Source organism: Pantherophis guttatus, chromosome 8 (assembly GCF_059756535.1).
Source record: "Pantherophis guttatus breed Tessera chromosome 8, ASM5975653v1, whole genome shotgun sequence".
NCBI classification, from domain to species: Eukaryota; Metazoa; Chordata; class Lepidosauria; order Squamata; family Colubridae; genus Pantherophis; species Pantherophis guttatus.
This window is the reverse complement of record NC_142070.1, coordinates 27,930,483-27,948,792: the sequence shown is the minus strand read 5'-3', so window position 1 is coordinate 27,948,792 and position 18,310 is coordinate 27,930,483. Positions and strand designations below refer to the sequence as shown.

Genomic DNA, 18,310 nt, shown 5'->3' with positions numbered 1-18,310 from the left:
GCTACAAAACATTTAAAATACTTTGTTGCTAGCCAACTGGTTTATTTTTTAATGGATTTCTGATGTAACACTGGAGAGTTTTTCAAAGAAGCATTTTTATAACAAAATAGGACAAATGGTACATGAGATTTAACTCCTGATATTTATATGCTTGGTGCAATGGAACAGGTAACTTTAGGCAATATTCGTTCTAAACAAGTAGTCCTCCAACTTATGACCATAATTGAGCCCCAAATTGCTGTTGGTAAGCAAAACAGTAAAAGAGTTTTGCTCCATTTTATGATCACAGTTGTTAAATGAATTGCTGCGGTTGTTACCTTAGTAACATAGTTGTTAAGTGAATCTGGCTTCCCCTTGTCAGAAAGTCACAAAAGATGAGCACATGAAGCTGAGACTGTCATAATACATGCCAGTTGCCAAGCATCTGAATTTGATCACATGACCATAGGGGTGCTGCTAAAGCAGTGTGAAAAATAGCAATAGCATTTAGACTTACATACCGCTTCACAGCCTTTTTAAGCAGTTTTACAGAGTCAGCATATTGCCTCCAACATCCTGGGTCCTCAGTTTACAGAACTCAGAAGGATGGAAGGCTGAGTCAACCTTGAGCCTGGTGAGGTTCGAACTGTCAAATTGCAGGTAGCCAACAGTCAACAGAAGTAGCCTGCAGTACTGCATTCTAACCACTGCACCACCGCAGCTCTTATGGTCATAAGTCACTCTTTTTAGTGTTGTTATAACTTCAAACGATCAGTAAGCAAATGGTTGTAAGGCGAGGACCACCTACAATTTGGTCTCATAGGATCCTAGGCCATAATGTTTTATTTTAAACAGTGTGTGAAACTGACTTCTTCAATAAAATTCTGTATAGCAAAATTGGAAAGCTAGCTATTCCTATCTATATAAATTGTTTCATACCCTCCTGACAGATTTATTTATTTATTTATTACAGTTTTATCTCATCTTTATTACCTTATAAGTAATTCAAGGTAGTGAACATATATAATGCTCCTTCCTATTTTTCTCACAGCAATGATCCTATGAGGTAGGTTTGGCTGAGAGAATGTGACTGGCCCAATGTCATCCAGCCAACTTTTATGCCTAAAGTGGGACTAGAACTCACAGTCTCCTGGTTTATAGGCCAGTACCTTAACCACTGTACCAAACTGCCTCTCAACAAACATATATAAAGATGGAAAAGTTTGTGAAGACACGCACAGAAAGGTCACATATGCTGGTTGAGTTATTAGGGATGTTAAGAGATATGATAGTTGACTTATGTGTCAATGCTGCAGATGATTTCTAGATATATATTTTAATAGCCATTGGTATCGGACTAGATAAAGCAGGAAAACTGCTAATTTATTCTTTCTTCTGGATAGCTGTCCTTTAAGGGGACCAGACTAGGAAAGCATGTAGGTCTTACAGTACTGCTTTTATTGGAAAGCTGTAGTAACAGAATGTTACAGGTTTGAATGATCTTTTTCCTTCCCTAGTTGAGTGTCAACCTTGCCAATTAGTCAGACAATGGGCTAATACTACATTACAGGTAGTCCATAATTGTGGTGTAAGTCAAGGATTCACCTATTTGTACACAGGTATGATTAGTAGGGAAGGTGGAATACAGTACTTAGAAAAAGCTGAGATATATGGTAGCTTCCATCACGATCAGTTGGTCATGCTTTTTGAGAGTAATGCGAGTTATATGAGCCACAGTGATGCAGTGGTTAGAGTGCAGTACTGCAAACTACTTCTGCTGCCTGCCGGCTGCCTGCAATTTGGCAGTTGAAATCTCACCAGGCTCAAGGTTGATTCAGCCTTCCATCCTTCCAAGATGGGTAAAATGAGGACCCAAATTATTAAGGCCAATATGCTGACTCTGTAAACGGCTTAGGAAGGGCTGTAAAGCACTGTAAAGTGGTATAGTCTAAATGCTATCGCTATTATTAATACCTCTGGAGTGCATCTGTCTGAAGAAAGGTATTCTACCTAATGTAATTTCCAATGACTGCACCAAAAGCTGTGATTCCAAATGTTCACAGTTTTCTGGATGAAAATGTTAGTGATAAAAGTAAATACAGAAATTAAGTTTCTTTTTATATGGGTGCTAAATAATTTGCAGTGATATTAAAGTATAATATTTCACAGAAGGTGATAAAACATAGCTACAGAATGTGGAGTGCGTTACTCTGCCATTTGCCCTCAGGGTACTTAACCTTTCACAGTGGATTACTACTTTTTCATTTCCATATCTGTGGTGTTTCCTTTGATAGCTGTTATTACTAACCTATTTGGCTTGAAGACAGAAATCTTTAATTTAAAAGGTGGACCATTTAATAAAATTAACCTTGGATATCTAACATTCTAAATTAAAATGACCATCTGATATTGTAGCTATGGAGTTTTTTATATATTTAAAATAAGTATTTAATATATATTTAATATATAACTCTTCCTGATTTAGATTTAAAGGAATAGATTTAAAGTTTGTCTATGCTAAATTTTTGGAACTGGTATCAGATGGTATAATAATCATAATACTTTGTTGTGTATATTCTATGAATAAAATTTTAATTTGTGTTTTTATGGGTCACTTTAGAGTATATGAAACTGCCCAAAGTCTTATGCTGTAACCAGATTAGTAGATTGCATTGGAAAGAATTAGCTGTTTTCATTGGATTGTATTAAGTAAGGATATGAACATAACTGTCAAAAAAGATGACAGTTAAATTTTTCATTAAAGTTAATATGCAATTGAAAGTGCATTAAGCATTGTATTGTATTTCTAAAGAACAAGAGCTTATATAATTCTAACATGTACAGTCATTTATTGTACCAGGGTACAATATCATTAATAAAGTAATGACACTATATCCCCACTTTGAACAATAGTATAGGTGAGATGCTGTCAATTAACTGTTAAGGTACTAGAAACAGTAAGACTCTGGTTGAGGGAGAACAGACTAAAGCTGAACCTAATAAGGTGAGTTACTGTTTATACACCAAGATTCATTGTCAACTCCAAGTTATTTCTGGGTGGCCAGGCACTTTGATCTGGAGCATCCTCTTGGACTCACAGCTCCTCCTAAATAGTAGAAGGAAGCCAAGACCAAAGAGAACTTTGCCTGACTTCACCTGGTCCAGCTGGTACGGGAAGACCTAGCTATAATGATTCATGCCCTCATTATATGTTTGGATTACTGTGACCTACTTTACAGGTGACTGTCCTTGAAGAATATTTGGGAATTATAACTGGTCCAGAATATGACTTGCTTACTTACCATTTCCTGACATGGAAGCATTTAACACCAATTCTGTGGACCTTGCATTGATTACTGGTAAGTTTACTTATCCTTGTAAACTGCCTGGAGTAACAGAGAGTGAGTTGGGCGTCCATATGAATTTTCTTAAATAAATAAAATACTAGCAAAATGTTCTGTAAAGCTCTTCTTGACTTGGCTCTTGGATAGGACTGTAGGACTGCCTTCTTTCAATTACACCAGCCCTATTTATCAGATACTATAAGTACTAGTGATTCCACGCTTCCACAGGTGAGGGGTGCTGAAACTAGATGGTGCTGATTCTCTATAGTAATGTTGGCTTCTCAGTGGAGATCAGACTCACATTCCTTACTATCCTGTAGGAAGCTAATAGACAACCTATGACCTGTTCGCTCATTGTTTTAGAGACATTTCCTCACCTAAACAGAGAAACACAATTATCAGACAGAGGTGCACGAACAAGTCAGTGGTAATGGGACTGACTTCTGTTTTTCTATTGGCTTGCCTGTTGAATTTACTTACGGAAAGCTTGCAGTGAGCATGGGAGATCCTTCCTTCCCGCCTGCCTCCCTCCCTCCCTCCCTCCCTCCCAGCAGGCAGGTAGATCACACCTGGAGCTTTGATCTTCAGAATCACCTAGTAAATAATACATTCTTTATTCTCTGCCAGTTTTAATTTACTGTACTTAGATCATGTTGTTGCTATGCATTGAACACTGCCACTTGTACTTATTTAATTATGTGTAAATTTTTTGTTATTTTTGAACTATGGCTGTTATGGTGTGTATTATTTGTTTTTTTATTCTGTCTTTATTACTTTTAAGTAACTGAAGGCAGTGAACGTACTTCTTTATCCTCCTATTTTCCCCATAACAATAATCCTGTGATTATTGGGTTGGGTTGAGAGAAAATGGTTGGCCCAAAGTCTCCCAGCCAGCTTTCATGCCTAAGGCAAGACTAGAACTCACAGGTGTCTAGGCTAGCATCTTAACCACTACAACAAACTGGTTCTTTAATTAAGTACAAAGTTGTATTCGGTTCCTCCCTTCCCATCAAAATTGAATTTGAAGTTTGTGATATGTTTTGTACTATTAAAATAAGGAGAAAATATTTAGATGGATGGATGGATGGATGGATGGATGGATGGATGGATGGATGGATGGATAGATAGATAGATAGATAGATAGATAGATAGATAGATAGATATTTTAAAAAACTATTTTTTTCCTTATAGGAATTGATATTACTGTAGGTGAATGCAAAACTTAACTAAACTGGATTTATAACACAGATGTGCTGACCCTAAATTGTATACTAGCTTATGGAAAAATAGTTTTCCTAATTTGCTTCTAAACAAAATGAAGAGGCTATTGGCAAAGTGAGGCAACCACTTTTAGCCCCACAAAGTGGACTATACTAAGAAACAATGCCAAATAGGTGGGGACTACTTTGATTGTAAAAGCTATAGTAACAGAGTAGTAACAAGTCTGAATGTGCGTCCCCCTCCCTCCCTTTGTCTTCATGTGAACTAGGGTGGGGCTTGATGAGACATTTTAATTTCTCAAGCTATCTTCTTCACTGGCTCAAGCTCCATTGCCTTGGTAGTGGCTGGTCCTTCTGTCCTACAAGGCCATTGCCTATGCTCTCTGTAGTCATCAACAAGGTGGCATAGCATGTATTTTTAGCAACTTGTTTTGGGATTTTACTCTCTAGCAGCATCGTATTTATTTTATAGTATGATGTGCCATAAAATGTAGAGCAAAGTTAGTGCTAACTGTTCCTACCTTTCCCCATTAAAATATTATGCTGTTACTCATCTTTATTGAGATAAATTAAAAAAGTGATGTCATATCTATGTCCAATGTTTTTAATTTTGAATTACTAATAAAAAACTTTTTTAAAAAAATTGTTGACTAATTTTTAATTTTCTATGAATTCATATCTTGTGCTAATTAGTTATGGTTTATAGATTACCCAAAATTTAGCTATGGTTTATAGACAAACCATCACTCTTAAATATAATCAGTAAATGTTATATTGTTTAATGCTTTGTATAAACCATATTTTACCAATTCTAACTACAGTTTTTCTTGATTTTTCAAGGCAAAGATAAACTGATTTCACAGCACATACAGCATGACTGCTGCTGTTTTAGGAATAGAGCTTAATTGAAACTTGATTGCAATTATGTATAAGAAAGGAAAGAAAAACATTGTTATCTTCTTCCAAAGAGAAATGAACAGCATTTTAAATGAGCCATTCTGATCTGGTAGAAAATGTCAAAAAGCAGAAATCACTGCAAATTGATGTACTGTCACATGGGAGTATTTGGTTAATAGTTCCCAATTGTAGCAAAGAATGAGACACTAAAAAGCCCATAAATCATTACAAAGACTTATCAGCAGCAAATGCAGAAGTGCAGTATTGATAAATAAGAGGAGCGGTTTAGAAAAAGGCTGCAATATTACATATTTATCATATGATGATGGCACAGAGAGATATTTTGCTTGAGATTTAGTTTAAAATATTGCATACTGCCTTTTCTTATGATATTGTGTTGGTGAAATTTGCCTTCCCCCTTTTTTCTCAGCCCTAAGTTTTAAGGTAATTGCCTTATTCTGCTTTTTATCGTTGTATTTATTATGTATCCATAATTTAAGAAATATGTAAATGCTGACAATCTTATTGATGGGTGCTATACAAAAAGGGATGCAGTGGCTCAGTGGCTAAGACGCTGAGCTTGTCGATCAGAAGGTCGGCAGTTCAGCAGTTCGAATCCCTAGTGTCACGTAACGGAGTGAGTACCTGTTAATTGTCCCAGCTTCTGCCAACCTAGCAGTTGGAAAGCACGTAAAATGCAAGTAGAAAAATAGGGACCACCTTTGGTGGGAAGGTAATAGCGTTCCATGCGCCTTTGGTGTTTAGTCATGCTGGCCACATGACCATGGAGACGTCTTTGGACAGCACTGGCTCTTCGGCTTAGAAACTGAGATGAGTGCCACCCCTAGAGTCGGAAACAACTAGCATGCATGTATGGGGGAACCTTTACCTTTTATACAAAATTATTAACTATAAATATTGCATTTTATTTCTAAGGATAGAATTATTATCTAGGATTCAGGCTTTCACTAAAACTTTGTTGCACTTCAGATGTTACTGTTCATATTTTTAAAGCAGTATCTCAGTGATAGTGTAAAGTTATATAGATGCCATCAAAACTTGGCATGGTTCATAGTTTTAAAATTATAAACATGATAGTTCAGTATACACTTCTGTTACCCTGATAGCACAGAATTGCATATTTTGTTTTCGAAAAGCTAAGCAGTTTGGTGAGATTTAAACCATCTGTACACTAGATTAAGTTGCTCAAGGCTTATGGGAATATTTGCAGATGGGCTATAAAAACTAAACAGAACAGATTATTCTGTACATAGGAAAAAGAAAAATAACTAGATTTACCATATTTTTGATTATATAAAGAAATGTATTATTGAAGTCTTTATATGATAATTTTTGAGATTTTATTATTCAACCATAATTCTTGCTTGATGTTTATATTGTAGTTTTCATTATTTAGCATGAAGGAGATCAGTAATTGTAAATTATTATCTGAAAATTGGGTTAATAATCATTGATGCTTACAGATTACCATGGGCGAATAATAATGGCATAAATCTTTCTTGTTTTCCTTTTAACTTTATCATAAAATTCCTTTCTTAACCATAATAGCACTGAAGTAATAAAGCTTATATGACCATGACATGAACTAAGGTGATACATGTCTAAGACATGAATTAGAATTGCATCCTAACAGGAGGCATGCCTTCTCTGTCATGGTGTCTGTTTTGAGCCTCTCCCTGATCCTCCCCACCTTCCGGAAGATCATGAAGGCCTGGCTTTTCCCCCCGAAGACTTGGGGCCATGATACTAATGGTGTGAGTGTAGATGTGTCTAGATACAATATGTCAGTATAGAGATTTAGGTGTCTTAATCTAAATTCTTCTAATTGTTTGTACATTTGGATTCTGTTTCTATATTTGCTTGTGCTCACAGCTCCTCTGGTAGAAGGTGATTATATACATTTCTTTAAGAAATAAACAAATAAAAATCATCATACAAAAATGCAGATGGACAAGCTTTATGTCACAATTTAGTCACATGCCTCTTGTCCTCCATGGACAACTATGATTAGTATTCACTTTAAAGTATATTTAGTTTGTATATGAACTCCAATATATAGATGAATGTGGTAGTTTATTATACAGATGTTGTTCATTTTCAAACAAGGAAAAAAGGAGAACTACTCTTGCGAAAAGCTGAGCTGTTCCAGTGTTGTTCTCACACGGATTCACTAACCAAAATTTGCAGATTACTCTTGGGTCACTTTCTACTTAGTGGTAACAAAATTGGGATGAAACATTTTAGGAAATATTATTTGTTAGGATAGAATTTGTATCTTTTAAAAGCATTTTTATGCTTATTGGTTAAAAGTAAAATAGTTTAGACAAAATGGTCTTTTAAATGTGAAGAAATGAGTGATGCCTAAAGAAAATTCATGTTCAAATTACAGTGGTATATAGATCAGGAGGCACCAAATTATGTGTAGCCTTTTGAGATTTCCAACTTGATGACAATAGATTTAATAAAAAGGGGGGTGAATAGGGTGAACACTGGCGGAATTGAAATCGGAATATGAACGTGAAATTGGGCTGTGTTAGCTGTTGTTCATGTTTCATCTTAATTTTTATTTGAAGCACACAGGTTTTTTCTCAACAGGAAAAAAAAGTAAAGAAAAATTATTGTTTATATTACTGAGGCTTGAGATTTGTTTTGCCTTACAAATCAAAGTACAAATTAAAAAGAAACAAATTCTTAATAGTAGACAAATTGGCTGTGGCTACAAGTGGTTGGATGGGAAGAAGTTGGTAGTCTTACATTCTAATAATAGATAGTAATCTTCCTTCAATAATAGAATTTCACTCTTGAACAGATAAATAAGGTATTTTCCGGTTATTGGAAAATATTACAAACTGACAGATAAAGTTCTAATGCAATACCTTTTACATCCACAAAATATTATATAAAAGTAGGTTGAGGCGCAAAATGTAATTTTGATTAGAGAAATACTTATCTTTTGATTTGGATTCTACTACCATTTTAACATCTGTTTGTAATGATAAAGTGTAAAGAACATGAAGAAACTATTGCTGGGAAAATAGTCTAAAAACTAATTCTATTATATATGTTACCAGCTTTGTAGTCAAGATGGCTTATTAAGTAATTGACGACACTTCTATTTTGCATTTTTCTGCATAAAAGTGACCTTTATGAGAGGAGTTTGATATTAAATTTGTATGGCTATAAACCTTACAAAACAGCTGAACAAAGATTAAGTAGCAACCTTTGTTGCACAGGCTAATGCTTTTGAGTTAAAGTTCTTGGTGACTTCTCAGACAGGTTCATGCAGTTTGCTTAATAACATTGCAAAAACAAGTTCCCCTTTATGTTTTTATTATCCAGTCCAGACAGATAGCGACTGACCCAAAGTTACCCAAGTCTATGGGACGACTAGAATCCAAGGTTCCCCTTTCTCCTAATTCAACATGTTAACCACTAGCCCACACTATCTCTCTAAGTCTAAACAAAATGTAACATAAGGATTAATAAAGAATAAGGAGGAATATAGAAAGTTATTTTCAATTTTACAGTTAAAAAAATTCCAAGTTTTGTTCTAGATATAATGGTTGGAACATTAGTATAATAATGCATTTGTAGAACAGGGGTGTCAAATTCAATTTCATTGAGGGCCTCATCAGGGCTGTGGTTGACCTTGGGGGGCCGGCCTGGCGTGACTAGGTGGGTGTGGCCAACAGTGTGGGCATGGCGAGCTTGACGCCACTCCCCAAACAGCTGTCATGTTTCCTATCTGCATTGGGTAGACTGGGCCGAAGCCACACTGGTCTGATCTTTCTTCTTCGCATTGGGTAGATCAGGCCGAAGCTACATTGGCCTCATCTTTCCTCTTCACATTAGGTAGACTGAATCCAGCCCATGGGCCATGAGTTTGACACCCCTGTTGTAGAATAACAATTAGGGCTCTTCCTTAAGGATAGAAAAATGTAGCTGTGTAGGAAAAGATTTGCGAGAAATTTGAGGAAAGAAATTTGGTTTCTTCAAATGAAAAACTTGTATATAGATACTTATGTTGTTCGGAATGAATATACACTGATGGGTAGAAAACAAAATATGAATTGTATATGGCCCAAGCATTAACAAAAGGTATTAGCAAATAAATTAACGTACCAAAAGAATTAATGGAGAATGAAAGTAATGGAAAAATGAAGTAATGGAAAATATGAAGATGGATGTTTGGCAAAATGATGAAGAGAAAGAGGTTATGGACAAGGAAAAATCATGTAAGAAAATGAATACTGAAAGAAAGAAAATGACAGATATGCTGTATAAAGTATATAGGGAGAAAAATGCAGAACAAAGTGCAAGTAATAGTTAATTAAAAGAGGTGGAAAACATAACTTTGATGGATATTAGTAAATGTTACAGAAATGGAGGAAGAAAAGTAAAGCAGAAACTTCCAGCAAAGTAAAGATTAACACGTGAACTGATTTTGAACAAGCTAAATTTAGGGTTTGCTGGGGGAAACTTTAGAGATTTGCACTGTAATATGCCAAAGTAGGGTTGAAACACATACTATGAAACCAAGGGTTTAAGAAAAATTATGAAAAGGAAATAATATATACTATGAGAATGTTGAAAAAAGTGGCTGAGTTGCAAATGGTAATTGTATAACTGGAGAATTTTTAAAATATAAGTGTGGTTTGCATATAGAAGCACTGTGTAACTTGTTTAATAAATGCTGAATAAGGCACATGTGTAAGAAGTTGTTTCTCAGACTTACAAGAATTCAAGCAGTTGTAGCACAGATTCATAAATTCCCCAAACTAATATATGCATAGATGTATTAGGTTTAAATGGAAAAGGTTTTGTTTGCTGGAATTCTTATACCACTATTGCTCTCATTTGAATCAATATTGCTAAAGAAAATTCTTTTAAGAGTCATGGTTGGGGAAAAAACAAATTATTAATGCTGGTAAAATTAATTCTCCCAGGGTTCCAAGTATTTATTTTTTGGGGGAAATGGATTAAAAATATTCCAAGTACATTTCTTGTTTCAACTTTCCTGGTTAGCATAAGAAATGGAAATGGAGAATGCCTGGTCACACGATAATTTAGTTAGCTTTGAAAATGTGCAACTTCCAAGTAAATATTCTAGTGTGTCTTTGTATCTTAATGGGAGCTTGGGTTTTCAAGAGTCCAGCCAGCCAGATAAATGTCCCCTGTATTCAAGCAAGTCTTTTGATCTTCTCGGTTTTGCTTTCCCATTTTTCATCAACACTTAGTAATATTTGGACATCATTTTATAACTTCCAGACCTTCTGGATATATTTTTTTTTCAGTGCATGTTTTCAGTTTAACCATAATGTGTATCTGCATAATTTGATTTCCTGGAGCTAAATTTCAGAATTGCTAAATTCTGCAGAATTTAAACTGTATGACATTTACCCTCTGAATTTTCTGTTAAAAAGAATGATAATAGGTTTTTAAAGTACTTGTTCTACTTTTGACGTGTGTTGGCAAAAATGCTGATTGGTTTTTTTTTGTAATTTTTAGAACTTCTGGTTAAGTACAGAAGGATTTACAAATATTTCAATCTTTTAACATATTACTATTTTCTTCATCCTATCTCTATATATTTTGCTTAGAATTATTGCTGCAATTATCACTGCAAATCCTTCCCCCTTATTTTAATAAATAGCAATCAATCTAGATGACATGTGATTACTGTTTTCATTGCGGAGGGTTCTATTAATGAATGTGATCATTTACACAGTGTCACTGTAGTATTGGCATGATGAATAATTTAGAAGACTGTGGCAGGTAGATAGCTGTGTAGTGTCCTTGTTACTATGGCAATATATTTGCTTAGTGCAAATATTAGTCATTATAACTATGTGTCTCTTTAGATTTAGGATACCTATCGGTAAGAATGCAGAATTCTGCCTAGAGCAGTTCGTTTTCCATGCTTATATGGTGATTGGTCTGATCCTTGTCGGTTGAATTTAATATCCACAAAACACACAATTGGACTGTATTCAGGATACCAGAATAACAGATTTGGAAGGGACTGTGGAGGTCTTCTAATCCAACCCCTTGCCCTGTTCCATTTCAGACAAATGGTTGTCCAATCTCTTCTTAAAAACCTTCAGTGCTGGAGTACCCACAACTTTGGTGCTTTTCATTCCCAGAAGCAACTTTGTCACAGCTGCACAAACTTCTATTTTCTCTAATCTTTTGGTGCTTCTGTTTGTCATTAATTCTATTCATGGTTGTGAGGTATTTTGTCAGCTATTGGAAGGTATTTGGGATAGCATAAAAATACAGTATGTTTTTATAGCTATCATTTTCTATGACCAGGTTGTTAACTAATGGTGTCTGAAATTGATTGGGATGTTTGTTACAAACCATCTTATGAAGACACTGCAGTCATGGATACTTAATTAAGGTAGGCTGTTACTATTCAGATTGAACTTGCTGACTTCCATCCAGTTGTCTGGCTAGACTGTTCTTAGCTCTTCTAACAAGAACTCTTTTCGACTCAGATATGCTATAGGAAACATAGAAAGAAAATGCTTTGTGTTCTTGCCTAAAGCCCATAAATATACAACAAACCTTGTGTCTTTTCTGGAACAAGGTGTAGCAGTGTAACGATTCACTCTTACAGATAGGTTTTTTTTTTTTTTTTTTAATGAATTCCGTTTTTAAACCAACGAAACCCAAGTACTTGGAAAAACCAGTTTCTGGAAAAACACCACCACCAACACTGTACAACAATCCCCAAAAGCAGAATTCCAAATAAAATCAACAGTTGCAGTCAGGTAGACTAACTAAAAAAAAACACACACTCCAGTGATCCCAGGAAAGTCATTTTATTGTTTTCAGGTAGCAGAATTTTGAAACTCTATTCAAGTTTATCTCAGTCTCATTTTATATAAAGATCGTGCTGTTGTTTGAATTTCTTTCTCAAACTTCCTTCCATCTCTGAACTGTGTAAGCTCTTGGCCTAGTTCCTCCCTAACAGCTCTTGCATAGCTTCCCAAAGGTCAGCTATAAATTCCTTTATTGCACACCGATTTTTTTATCACTGTTACTAATTCCTGGACCAAAAGTATTTTTGTAAGAAAAACAACTGTCTAAAACAGAAGCAACAAAAGTAATACATTACTAAATCTTGAGGTGATCCTCATTTAATGACTGTCTCATTTAGGCTGTTCATAATTACGACGGAGATGAAACTTTATGATCAGTCTTCAGAATTGATCCAATCTTGGAAGATCATAAGGACAGTCATGGTTTCCCTTAGTAGCCACTTCATTTCATAATTGTTTGGTCAACTGGTCCCAATTGACCACAAAACAAGGACTACATGTATTTCACCTCTGTCACAGACGTCTCAGTTGTCATTATATTTTAGATGTTAAAATGCATTTTAGCCTTCTATACAGGGCAGTAATAAAATGTAGTAAATAAATACCTCTCTCAGGTACACACTTCGTTCTGAAGCCTTGGCGTATGTAATCATGAATTATTGGGAACTCAGTAATATGCAGACAATTATGGTTTATAAAACATGGTTTTTGGCTTAGTGTTATGGCATGAATCTAAATAATGGGAATTTAATCATAATTTAGTAAATAGTATACAGATAGTTCTTGACTTACAATAGTTCATTTAGTGACCATTCGAAGTTACAGCAGCACTGAAAAAAGTGACTTATAACCATTTTTCACACTTATGACTGATGTAGCATCTCCATGATCGCGTGATTTACATTTGGATGGTTGACAACTGACTCACATTTATGATGGTTGCAGTGCCCCGGAGTCTGTGATCCTCTTTTGCGACCTTCTGACAAGCAAAAGTCAATGGGGAAACCAGACTCACTTAACAGCCCTGTTACTAATTTAAGAACTGCAGTGATTCCCTTAACAAATGTAGTGAGAAAAGTCGTAAAATGGGGCAAAAGTCACTTAATGAATTTCTCACTTAACAACATAAATTTTGGGGGCAATTGTGGCCATAAATTGAGGACTACCTGTATAGGTATTGTCACTTAATGAACCTAATTGGGATTAGAATTTACATCACTAAGCAAATGAATGGTTAGGTGAAGTATCACATGACCACACTGCTTAGCAACAGTAGTTAAACGTTAAACTCAAACTTCAGCTGGTTGGCAACTGACTCATTTTTATGACAGCTGCAGTTTTCCGGGTCATGTAATCACCTTTTGTGACACTCTGACAAGCGAAGTCAATAGGGAAGCCAGAATCACTTAAGAACTGTGCCATTAACTTAACAACTGCAGTGATTCACTTAACAAGTGTGGCAAGAAAAGTCATAAAATGAGGCAAAAATCACTTAACAATTGTCTTGCTTAGCAACAGAAATTTTGAGATGGGCATGATCTCTATACAATATGAAAAGGAAATTGCTCAGTACTGTAGAGGTATTACAGAAATAATAGTGAAAGAGAGTGACAGATACCATACATTCCAAACACAATGACTGTTAGATCATAATTATATTTTTATGACTCTGTTAAACAAGGAAAAAGGTAAACATCTTCTATATAAATTCATATATAAATATCAGAAATAGGAAAGGGAAGATTACACTTTGGTAGTTGTTACAATAATGCAGTTATATTTAGCATATAAATATATTTATAAATTTATAAAGCAGGATTCAAGTTGCTATATAACAATAAAAATATTATCCCTTGCCATTTATTACTTGAGAAATCAGTTTGAGTGCCACTGAGATCACTACACAGTACCTAGATATTCAGATGCAGCAATTACAAATGATTTTATGTTGTATACACAAAGCAATTAACACGTGCTAGGAAATATTTACTCTTTATTTTTTATAAACATGCCAATCTATTTTCACCTCTCTCAGTGTGTTATTTGTTAATATATCATTCCTTATAATAAAGTCAAGGCTGTATGAGTTCTTTCACAATTCTAAGTTAGGAACTCTTATTTTTTCTTGCCTTGCTACTCTACAATCCCTGCATGTTTTTATTTAAGTATTTTTCTTCATTCATTGAGCAGTTCCTCAGGGACACTGGAAAAAAAATGGATTCCCTGCGTGTATCATGTTGATTCAAGCTGAAAGGCTCTGATTCTTGGGGATTTTAATTGTCAGATAATCCCCAAGTCTCATTTCTCAGGATTAATAGAGATACATGCACAATACACCCAGGCTATTACACTGTTCAAAATCTGTGCCCCATTGGTGTGTCTTATAAAATAACTGGGGGCAGGGAGGAAGTTCTGTTTTGTGTTGCAGAAAAGATAGAAAGGAAAATCACTCTTCCCCCCCCACCTTCCCCCAGATAATCATAGCAATTAGGGCTGCTCAGTGATCCGGATTCAAAGGGCAAAATGTAATTTAGTATGCATATGGGTGTGGATGCTGAAACCTATGAAACCAAATGCATATTTCCTTGGGTCATGTGCCAACTGATTTATGGATTTCCCACAAGTCTTGCTTGCATACTCAGAAATGGTTCGAATCCCATTTTCCCCTTTAAATTGGGATCTTTCCCCTTTAAGTTTGCAAATCTTAACAGGAATATCCTAAAAGATAGTAAAATTAATTAAGAGCATTTATTTTTTTAAAAGACACAAGTACATGAAACCAATTGAAAACCATTTTAAAATACCACATTCACAAGCTATTTATGAACCGTTGTGGCGCAGTGGTTAGAGTGCAGTACTGCAGGCTACTTCTGTAGCCTGCCAGCTGACTGCAATTTGGCAGTTCAAATCTCACTAGGCTCAGGGTTGACTCATCCTTCCATCCTTCCGAGGTGGGTAAAATGAGGACCCAAAATGTTGGGGGCAATATGCTGTAAAATTGGCTGTGAAGCACTGTAAAGTGGTATATAAGTCTAAGTGCTATTGCTATTTTAATAATTGTTTATATGTTTGGAAAGTATCCAGAGCAGTGATGGCTAACCTTTTTGCCATTGAGTGCCAAAAGCGGGGGGAGTGCAGGGGGGTCGCGCATGCGTGTGCCCACACCCATAATTCTATGTGTCCCGGTCAACGCACATGCATGTGCCCCCCCGCACTCCCCCCACTTTTGGCATGCAATGGCACGGTGGGACACCAGACTTCCGGTGGGACTGGAAGTCAGGAAATGGGCTATTTCCGGCCTCTGGAAGGCCCCCGGAGGGGTGGGGAATGCCGTTTTCGCCCTCCCCGGGATCCTAAAAAGGCTCTGGAGCCGGGGGAGACCAAAAAACAGGCCTTCCGGTCCCACCTGAAGTCGAGAAACGGGCTGTTTCCGGCCTCCAGAGGGCCTCCAGGGGAGTGGGGAAGGCTGTTTTTGCCCTCCTCAGGCTCCTAGAAAAGCTCTGAAGCCTGGGGAGAGTGAAAAACGAGCCTTCCTCACCGTCCCAGAGGCCCTCCAGAGGCCGAAACTGTGTTTCCTAACTTCCGGTGGGCCCAGAAAACCTGAAAATCAGCTGGCCGGGACACACATGTGTGCCAGAGGTCAGCTCGTGTGCCCACCAATATGGCTCCACGTGTCACCTGTGGCACGTGTGCCATAGGTTTGCCATCACGGATCTAGAGGTTCAAGTTTCTAGGCCTACAACTTCTGTATAATTAACACAGAATTAGTTGCAAAAATTTTTTATTATGTGTGATCCACAATGACTGCAATACTTCTCAAAAAGGTTAATCTGTAAGTTGGCAGAATGGGAGTACATATTTTCTTCGGTGTCTGTTTTTCATAATGTTAGATCAGCATATACTACCTTCGTTAACATACCTGTAAAGCAGCACAGTAAATAAGATGGTCTAATATCAAGGTAATTTACAAAGACTATACTGTACAGTATATGAAGCAAGATTCATAACTTTTAAGATTAGAATAGCAAGGCATTCTCGCCCTTTCCATTAATTTGACCAAAGACACTTGGTGGTTGCAAGAGTGGCAACATTTCACAGCATTAGAAAGAGTCCTTTCTTGGCTTTCTTGGCAGAGGTGAAGCTTGGTAGCTGTCAGGTTTTCAGGCCGCAGCAAGGTCACTTCTGTTAAATCTGTCTTGTCCCCACAACAGAATGTGGAGGGAGAACTAAGAAGCTATGGATGTAGATGAATATTGGAGGAATGTGGATGAACTCTGATAAATCAGGAGAAACATCACTCAATCTAGTAAAACTTAAAACGGTAGTTTGAGATATGTTGTTTCCAGACTTCTTCAAAGGTCTAAGTAAGAAGGAATGAAAACAACAACCAAAATTAGGGCATCCTTTACACTGGCAAAGAGGTACACAGCTACATCTTTTTAGGCAAGAAGAGCATGCAGTGGTGGATTAGCACTGATAAGTCAGTATTAATTTCTCATAAATTATTAGAGACACTTACTGATCCTATGTAGCTTATATTGGACATACTGCTGAAATGAAGCAGAAGCATTGAGAATCTGGGTTACAGCTGTTCCCTCTGTCATTGCCAGATCTCAATGATCTGGAAATCTGATCTTCCAAAAGCCAAACATAAAAAGAGAATATCAACAAAGTATTCAGAACAGGAGAAGCCATACTGACATTTTTATTGATCGTTTACAGTTGTATCCAGATTTTTCTGGATACAGTGGCTGCCAACCTTTTCAGCTTTATGGACCAGCCCGGGGGGGGGGGAGAGAAGATGGTTCCACACAAGCAGTGGGCAAGCATGTGCAGATCCATTTGTACAAGTGGTGGACATGTGCGTCCACCACTTGTGCAAATGGAGCGTGCACACCCACGCTTGTTGTCCACTACTTACATGGCTCAGTTATAAAGGGTTTAAGGCCCAATAGTGGGCCATGGCCTGGGGTTTGGGGACCCCTGTTCTAGACTATCATATGTTGAGGCCAGTTACTCAAACACTGGAAGGTGGAACTCAAATTTAGAGCTCATGGTTATTCCTTTCACAGAGAAGTAGCTATTTGAGGAGTTGATTCATTCCTTGTAGAAAACAAAGATAAAAAGAAATCCTTTTCTTCAGCCCTGAAGAATGATAAGAACTTGTGTATGAGAAAACCACATTTATCATTTGATTCTATATCCCAATTTTTGGGGGGCGAAAAAAAGTGAATCAGCCACTGGAGTTACCAAGCCTGTCAACATAGATAGCCTAACCAACAAGGTGGAAGAACCAAGGAGAATGCCCCTCAGATGCCAGTATCTGCCAAGTGGCAAAACATTTGATGCAAGTGGAAACACACGTACAAATGTGTTTTGGAAACAGGGGAGGATATGTTTCTATAACAAGAAAACTACCTGATTAATTCCTATAATCGCCCCATATCTCAAAACAAGGAGAAGCCGCTCAGGCTGAAGGAAGCAAGAAGTTTTTTTAAAGGTCAGAAAGTTTTTCAGATTTGAATATCTGAATAAATAATTAATAAATAAATAAACTGTTTCCGTTCAGTGCTTCCTGTTTAGATGGGCCTCCATATCAAAGAGATGGCAGCAAGGATGTTCATAACTAAAGCTAAAGATGAATCCAGAAGAGAGTCTTCAGAAAGAGGCTATATAATTAAAAGATAAGAATGGAGAAACTACAGGTAGTCCCCAACTTTTGACTGGTTGTTTAATGACCATTTGAAAATAGAGTGGTTTCGGAAAGGGTGTGTTATGGCACCTCAAGCTGTTGTAGAACATTGTGCTGTCCCTAATTGAAATCTGGTCCTTGGCAATCTGTTCAGACTTATGACCAGTTTCAAGAGTCCCTGTGATCACCCTGTGATCACCATTTGCAATATTCTCTGCCAGATTTTCAAGAAAGCCAATTCGGAATCTAGCAGGGAAGATAGCTGCTGCTTGCCGAGAGGGCTTTCTCTTGCCTCTGGGAGTTGACTGAAAGAGCTGCCTACCAGAAGGAGCT

General features: G+C 36.7%; 1 protein-coding gene across 2 annotated transcripts in view; it reads left to right on the top strand.

Moving 5' to 3' along the window:
* The window catches only part of FHIP1A (FHF complex subunit HOOK interacting protein 1A), a 76,491-nt gene that overhangs the window by 5,842 nt on the left and 52,339 nt on the right, over positions 1-18,310 (top strand). Inside the window, exon 2 of one of the 2 annotated variants that reach the window (XM_034401491.3) lies at positions 3,219-3,338. The exons of the other annotated variant lie outside the window; for it this stretch is intronic. The gene's annotated coding sequence lies outside the window, so the exon portion shown is untranslated. The remainder of the gene's footprint in view (positions 1-3,218; positions 3,339-18,310) is intronic. 2 annotated transcript variants of the gene reach the window in all.